A 9,138-nucleotide genomic window follows, 5' to 3' on the forward strand; every position below is an offset into this window, starting at 1 on the left:
GATATGTAGAGGGTTACTGTTGGATATGTAGAGGATTACTGGTGACAAATCCATCTTGATGTGAATTATTTGTGTTGTGACGCATTTCATACGAGCATATATTTATTAAATTATTTTTTTTATATTCTGCTCACTAGGCTCTTGTATCTTATCCCTTTCCCCTAACCCCAGGTTTGCAGGGTCGAAGATAGCTTAGAAAGCCGGCATAGTAGCTAGTATAGTTTAATGTAATAGAATAGTTGTGGACGTGTATTGTTTAATGGATTAGAATTGTGCTTGGCCCTAGTTTTCTTTACCTTTGTAATCCCTGTTAACATGATCAGTATGTAAAAGTTTTTAATTATGAGTTATGTTTGAACCAAGTTTGAGGCATGTAATGTTTACCATACTAGAGCATGTGATGAGGGCTCTAATATTGGATTTTATGTTTTCAGTTTTGATGCATGTACAGGTTGAGCTTGGTTTCATGGAATATATGTGTTTATGTTGTCTTGTGCGATCATGTATGGGATTTTATCAGGTGCACAGGATGTATAGTAGGCTTGCTACGGGCTCCAGCGACCTTAAGTCGATCTGAACCGTAGCGTCGGTAACGGTCCGGTTTCCGGGTCGTTATAGAGGGACTCATTTTTTCTGGTCCAACAGACCTTGGGAAGAGGGCTCATCTCCCTTTTTCTTCTCCAACAGACCTTGATAAGAGTCTTCTTCCTCCCCTACCAAGCGGGCTCTCCTCGCTCTCTCTCTCACAGCTCTCTCCTTAGCTTCTTCTTCTTCCCTTTTTCTTCTCCAACAGACCTTGATAAGAACATCGGAGGGTCTGCACTAGGGGCATTCCCAGTAGACCTCTGACTCTATTTTCTCCATCTTTTAGGTCTCAATTTCTATATCACGTATTGTGGAACCTGTCTGATGGAGCAAGAGAAAAAGAATTTATCAAGTATAATATCTGAAACGAAAAAGCCTTTTCTTTACAATTCTTAAGTAACCTTTCACCTCCAAACTATTTTTACAAACTACTCTATAGCCTTCTCCAAAAAGAAATATATATGTAATTAAAACACTTCATATAAGTCAACTTTACTAGACATGTTAAAAGGTATCAATTAAATTTATGCTTTTTCAATTTTTTTTTTATAATTATTTGTATATCTTAAAATTTCTCTGGATCAGTCTTCTAGCAATGACTTTTGTAATACCCGGCTAGACTCCGGTATCGGAATTCCTACCGTCCGGCGGAATCTCGGATGCCGGAGACCTCTAGAAGGGTAGGATCATGTTTTATAAAAATGTTTTAATGTGTTTTATGATTTTAAGCATGAAATTAATTGAATTTTTGCATGAAAAGTCTTTGGAGGAAAACCCAGGTTCGGCCGCCGAAAGTCAGGTTCGGCCGCCGAACATGCATGCGTTTTGGAGGCACGTTAGGCCCCCGAAAGCATGAGTGAGGGAAGTCCAGGTTCGGCCGCCGAAAGTCAAGTTCGGCCGCCGAACGTTTCATGCATGCGGAGGCACATTCGGCCCCCGAACGTGGCCTGGCCAACCACTATAAAAGGGTCCCTTAGGTCCGCACGGGCGAGCTTTTTCTTTCCCGTTGTCGGCCAAGGTGAGTTTCCGCCGCCCCTCACCGATCTTGAGCTTTTTCCTTCAATCTTTCACGTTTTTAACAAGTTTATAACTTTGTTTTGAAGATTTACAAGTTTTAAGCACGTTTGGGTACTTTGAGGTTCAAGGAGCTCAATCCTCCCATCTTTGAGTCAAGGTCGTTTTCCTCTCGATCTTCAAGAGGTAAGGGTCGATCTTGAACTCTTATTATGTTTTAAACAAGTTTTATGCAAGATCTATGGGTTAGAATGCATGTTTAGGATATTGTTATGTTTTTGGAGTTTATGGGTATAAATGTATGTTCATGAACAATGTGTGTTGTTTATGTGTGTTTGAAGTGTTGTAGTTGGGGTATGTGTTTGTTTGAGACCCCTAGGAACTTGTATGCATGTTTTGGGTTGAGTTTATGCATGATTTGAGCTTGGGAGGCAAAATGTGCATAGAGGAGCTGAGTTTCTGCCATTCGGGAGAAGCTCAGGTTCGGCCGCCGAAGGGACTTTCGGCCGCCGAACCCCTCTCTGTGGAGGCAGCATTCGGCTGCCGAAGTTGCCCCCGAAAAGAGACTTTCGTCTCTGTCTGGGACTTTCGGCCGCCGAAGGTGCCGCCGAAAGTGCCTGACTTTCGGATCTGTCCAGGACTTTCGGCCACCGAAGGTGCCGCCGAAAGTGCCCTGTTCAGCCATTTCATGCATGTTCTTCTATGATTATTTTATGATGTTTTTGGGGAGTTGTTTAGAGTATGTTTGGTACCTCACTGGAGTCCACCTGTGTAGGATCGGACCCGAGGAACCAAGGTGTTTAGCAGTGTCAGCCGTTCAGAGTCGGTACAGAGCTAGTCTCAGGTGAGTGGAACTAAACCTAATGTTTTAAACTAAGAAATTAAATGTTTTTAGAGCATGATCCATGCATCATAAAATGCCATGATATGTATTAGGTTGTTTTGCATTAGAACCCACGAATATGATGCATTGCATAATATATGTTGTTGATGTGGATGAATCTTGAATGATCCTTTAGCCCTCAATACGAAATGATATGATATGCCATGGTATGATATGAGATAGAGATGACCAGGTGTGGCCTAATCGCCCCTGGAAATATGTTATATGTAAGAGTAGACCAGGCGTGGCCTAATCGCCCCTGGCATAGTTGGACATGTTATGATCTGAATTAAATAAGTGAATACTAGGTGTGGCCTCATCGCCCCTGGTACAGTTGGACATATTACGATATGTAGAGGGCTATTGGTGACAAATTCATCCTTGATGTGATATGTTTGTGTTGTGATGCATTCCATGAAAGCATATAATATAATAAACTGTTTTCTTTATGGTTTCTGCTCACTGGGCTTTTTAGCTCACCCCTCTCCCCTAACCCCAGGTTTGCAGGGTCAGAGATAGTCAGAAGATCAGTATGTTAAGTTTATAGTCAGATTCATGTAATAGATTAGTAGTGGACATGATGTAAGGTAAAGATATGTAATGATGTAAAAGAGTTGTATTGTAAAATGATATTATGTAATTTGATCAGAGTTGTAGTATTGTGCTTGGCCCGAGTTGGATAATCCCTTTGTGCATGAGTTTTATTTTTATGCCTATATGTGTGTTGAACCGAGTTTGACATAAGGTATGCTGACCCTAGAGGTTCTATGAGTTCAGTCATAGTGCATACAAAGGTCAAACTGGTAAAAGGTAAAGTTTTTAATTGCTTTGAAAAATGTTGTTCATGTTTGGGATTATACCGACTGTATAGGATGCAGAGTAGGCTTGCTACGGGTCCCGGCGGCCTTATGCCGATCTGGATCCTAGCGCCGGTAGCGGTCCGAATTTTCGGGTCGTTACAACTTTCTACTACGAACTTTTTTCTTGAAAATCAAAGTAATATATATTTCTTGAAATGGGATCAGATTGACACAACTATGTAATTAAAATTAATATTACAAAGTTATTAATAATATTTAGTTAGAAACAATACAACGATAGTTAATAAATTAATACATCATTTAAATAATTAAGAACTTAGAATTAACCATGGAAATATATGGTCTTGATTTTACATGATCATCGCATAGGGTAGGCCATGAGATGTCATCATGAGATAGGGCTGCACGGCAAGAGTCTGGTCAGCCAATACGCGATCCCACTCATGGAGAGAAAGACCCAGACACCATAGCATCCGATCCTTAATCAAGACTCGCCCTCCCCTGAAGAGGTCGAGTCTTCACATAAAGTTACCGATAGCATACACAATCCAGCAGACTCTCGTTACGCCTATAATCGCAGGATCCTCGACCAATTAAGCCTGCAAGATCTCTTATCAATTAGCCGGCCACATCACTGCCGGATTATCAGAAAATGCTATAATTAACTCCCTTTTCTTATAGTATAAAAACTAGTGATTACAGATACAAATGTTCACAATTTTCTTATAGAACTACTCTTGAGTTCTAAGCAATTTCTTACATTCCCCCTATTCTCCAGTTCACTGACTTGAGCATCAGAGTGGCTGCTGTAGGTGTCCCCCACCTCATATTCTTTGTCTTGCAGGTTGACTAATTACAGCACAGTTTCATTCTAGCTGCATCATTTGGTTCTGTTGTCGGAAATCCATGGAATTCTCTTTGTTCATTTGGATTAAAATTAATATCTTATCCTTTTTCTCTTAAAAGGAAATCTTTCTTTTCTCTCTCTCGAAATGGCTGGTGATTCATGTGCTACTGTTAAGGTTACTGCCAATAAGGGCAATTGTGAGCTTCACTAAGTGGCTAGAGGTGATAACGATAAGGCCGATTTTCTAGCCAAAATGGTGACGACAGAGAAAGGAGAATTGTCCATGACACTCGTGAGATCCGCAGGTCAACTATGCTATAATGCGTAATGGAAGATGAGGGCTGAAAAATCCTTAAAGACATTCATGAAGGTAATTGTAGAAATTATGAAGGATCTCAGATGATTGGCCAAAAAGTATCTAGGTAAGGATACTACTGGCCAATGATAATGCAAGATGTAAAAGAACTTGTCCAAAGGTGTCATCGATGTCAAGCGCTTGTAAGCACCTTGAGATTTCAGAATGCCTAATAGCTCAGCAGAACCGGATCGGGCATGCCTAATAGCTCAGCAGAACCGGATCGGGCAAGAGAAAAGCTTGGGAGTACATCAGGCTGGATGACAAAGTCTAAGCGCTGAGAGAGGACAAAAGGATGAGTCAAAAGTAAGACTAAAAGTTGAAGTTGGTCTCCTGAATAAGGAATGACTGAGGTAAATATAAGAATTATACTCCAATGAATGACTTACGAACATATATTCTAATGTGGATTAGAAAAAATAACAAAAAGATCAGGTGGCCTTCCAAGCTCAACCCTGAGAAAGCCAAAGGCGAGACAGGACTAGGTACTACCACTTTCATGAAGACCACGGACATAAGACGAATGAGTGATGGCAACTGAAAGAAGAGATCGAGAGGACTACACACTTCGCAAGTTCGCTAGAAAGAGTAGGAAGGAGAAGAGACTTGAACCCAAGGCAACAACTCACGAGATCACCTCTGACAGGGAACCTAAAGGGGTTATTCATGTGGTTAGGACCAAGTGGCAATAAGGGCCTATAGAAGCAGAATGTCACAAGATATTTAGCCCCTGAGTCAAACCTCGAAGTTTTAAAATTTGTCGACCTATATAACCAAGTTTTTAAATTATTCTTGGCAGAATGTATGGCATTTACAGAAATATTATAAATAAAACTATGATGTGTTCTTCAAACTTGTTTTATCAGGAACGTTAGATGAAATCATGGAGACAAAAGCAAGGCCACAAGGCTGGAATTCATCAGGCCATCTAGGTATTAGTCCTGCAACATAGGGCATCTCATTATAGGCCATAAGGTGGGAATCCGTCAACCCATCAGGGTGTTAGTCCTGCAACACAAGACATCTCATGCCAGGCCACAAGGCAGGAATCCGTCAGGCGATCCGGGTGTTAGTCCCGCAACACAAGGCATCTCATGCTAGGCGATAAGGCAGGAATTTGTCATTCCATATGGGTGTTAGTCTCGCAAAACCAAGGCATCTCATGCCAGGCGACAAGGCGAAAATCTGTTAGGCCATTCGGGTGTTAGTCCCACAACACAAGGTATCTCATTCCAGGCCACAAAGCAGGAATCCATTAGGCCATACTGGTGTTAGTCCCATAATAGAAGGCATCTCATATTAGGCCATAAGGTGGGAATCCATTAGGCCATAAGTCGAGAATCCATCAGGCCATCCGAGTGTTAATCCCACAACATAAGGCATCTCATGCCAGGCCACAAGGCGGGAATCCATCAAACCATTCGAGTGTCAGTCCCGAACACAAGGCATCTCATAAGGAGGGAATTCGTTAGGATAACCGGGTGTTAGTCTCACAAAATCAATGCATCTTGTAATACCCGGCTAGACTCCGGTATCGGAATTCCTACCGTCCGGTGGAATCTCGGATGTCGGAAGCCTCTAGTAGGGTAGAAATATGTTTTCATAAAATGTTTTAAGGTATTTCATGGTTTTAAGTAGTTTGGAAATGAGTTTTTGCATAAAAATAACCTTGGAGAAAAACTTAGGTTCGGCCGCTGAACATGCATGCCTTCGGGAGCGCCTTTAGGCCCCCGAAAGCATAAGTGAGGAAAGTCCAGGTTCGGCCGCCGAACCTCAAGTTCGATCGCCGAACATGGCATGCATGCGGAGGCACGTTCGGCCCCCGAACGTGGCCTAGCCAGCCACTATAAAAGGGTCCCTTAGCCGAAAACGGGCGAGCTTTTTCCCCATTTCCGGCCAAGGTGAGCTCTCCGCCGTTCCTCACCGATCTTGAGTTCTTTCCTTCCAATCTTACTCGATTTTCATGAGTTTTTACCTTGTTTTGAAGATTTTCAAGCTTTGAGCAAAGTTTTGGAGCTTTGAGGTTCAAGAACTCAAAAATCTCCCATCTCCAAGTTTGGGTCGTCTCTCTCCCGATCTTCAAGAGGTAAGAGCCGATCTTAAGCTCATTTCATATTTAAAGTAAGTTTTATGCAAGATCTATGGGGTAGAATGCATGTTTAGCTCATAGTTAGGTTTATGGGTTTTATATGTGTTTATGAACAATGTGAGTTATTGGATGTGTTGTAGTTGGGGTTTTTGATGGTTTGATGCCCCTAGGAACTTGTATGTTTGCTTGTGAATGATTGGGAATGTTGCAATGTGAGTTATTGGATGTGTTGTAGTTGGGGTTTTTGATGGTTTGATGCCCCTAGGAACTTGTATGTTTGCTTGTGAATGATTGGGAATGTTGTAGAATAGGTTTATGCATGATTGGATAGTTTTGGAGGCAAATGTGCATAGAAGAGCTGAGTTTCTGCCATTCTGGGAGAAACCAGGTTCGGCAGCCGAAGGAACTTTCGGCCACCGAACCCTCTTGTGGAGGCAGCATTCGGCTGCCGAAGCTTGCTCCCGAAAGAGGACTTTCGCCTCTGTCTGGGAGTTTCGACCGCCAAAAGTGCCGCCGAACATGCATGAGTTTCGCCTCTGTCTGGGAGTTTCGGCTGCCGAAGGTGCCGCCGAATCTGCCTGACTTTCGGCTCTGGAGGGACTTTTGGCCGCCGAACCTGCCGCCGAAAGTGCCCTGTCCAGCCCTCTTTTGCATGTTTTTCTATGATTGTTTCATGATGTTTTAGGGGGGTTTTTGGGGAATAGTTTAGAGTTATGTTCATGTTTGTTTGGTCCCTCATTAGAGTCCACCTGTGTAGGTTCGGACCCGAGGAACCGAGGACCCCAGCAGTGAGTCAGCTGCTCCAGTATCTGGTCAGAGCTACCCAAAAGTGAGTGGAATAACTTATTATGTTTTAAAGCAAATAATGGACTTTTCAGCACGTTTCACGCATCATGAATGCCATGTGATGAATTAGGTTGCTTGCATTAGAATTCACGAATATGTTGCATTGCATATTTTAATGTTGATGTGGATGAATGTTGGATGATCCATAGCCCTCGATCTACGATGTGACGATGTGATATGTACGGTACGGAATGTAAGACCAGTGGGACCCATTCTACGTTCGTTGGCACTATGTAAGAGAAAGACCAGGACCCATTCTACATTCTGACACAGTTGGACACTGTTATGTTATGTTATGTAAGGGAAAGACCAGGACCCATTCTACGTTCTGGCACAGTTGGACCATGTAGAGGGCTATTGGTGACAAGTTCATCCTTGATGTGATTAGCTGTGATGTGATGCATTCCATGATCCATATGATTTAAACGTTTTTTTTATTATTCTGCTCACTGGGCTCTAGTAGCTCACCCCTCTCCCATTTTCCCCAGGATTGCAGGTACAGGGTAAACCAGGAGACCCATAAGAGTAATGAAGTCATGTGTATGTAATAGATAGTGTGGACATGATAAATGTATTAATGTTATGTAAAAGTATAGTTTTAAGTATGTAATGACTTTGAGGATTAGAGGTTGTGCTTGACTATATATTTAAGATATCCCTTTCAATACATGATCTTATATGTTTTATGATGATTATGCAAACCAACTCAACTTATGATGTATCGTCCTTTTGGGGCATTGATGAGATCCCACAGAGGGGTCATGATTATGATTATGTTTATGTTCAGTGCATGCACAGGTTGAGTTTGGTGTATGAACGAAAGAAAAGTTTTAAATTTTATGTATGTTTGATGATCATGTATGGGATTAAACAGGTTTTCATGTTGTATGTCAGGTTTGCTACGGGTCTTGGCGGCCTTAAGCCGACCAGGATCCTAGCGCCGGTAGCGGTCCGATTTTCGGGTCGTTACACATCTTATGCTAGGCCATAAGGCGGGAATCCATCATGCTATCCGGGTGTCAGTCCCGCAAAATGAAGACATCTCATGTAAGGCCACAAGGCAGTTATACACTAGGTCGACCAACCAGGTGTTAGTCCCATTCCAGAAAGGGTTTTTAAGGCATCTTATCCTAGGCCATAAGACGGGTATACGTAAGGCCGATCGACTGGATATTAGCCCCATTTCACAAAAAGTCTCCAAGGCATTTGACACTGCTCTTACAATCACTTCCGAAAATCCATAACTTTTTGAGAAGGAAGAAGGCCCATTGTAGGCAGGAAAGACTTTTTTACGATTGGTGAAGGTGGGACAGAATACTAAGCGAGAGAGTGAAGTTCGCAAGGAGGAAAGTGACCAGAAAATCATCAGGGCTAGTTGGGATAAAAAAATGCTCGGAACCATGCCAAGGCTGAAAAATGCCCGAAAGTTCATTAGGACTAGTAAGGAATGGAAAATGCCTGAAAGTACGCTAGGGCTGAAAAATGCTCGAAAGCTCATCAGGTTTAGAGACTGCCTGGGAGCTCGATATGGCTAAAAAATGCTTGGAAGCTAGTCAGGGTTAGAGAATGCACAAAAACTCAATAGGGCTGGAAAATGACTAGAAGCACCTTAAGGCTAGAGAATGCTCGGAAGCTCCATAGGGCTGAAAAATGTCCGAAAGCTCATCAGAGCTAAAAAATGTCTGGAAGCTCATCAAG

This window comes from Manihot esculenta, chromosome 2, assembly GCF_001659605.2.
Source record: "Manihot esculenta cultivar AM560-2 chromosome 2, M.esculenta_v8, whole genome shotgun sequence".
NCBI lineage: Eukaryota > Viridiplantae > Streptophyta > Magnoliopsida > Malpighiales > Euphorbiaceae > Manihot > Manihot esculenta.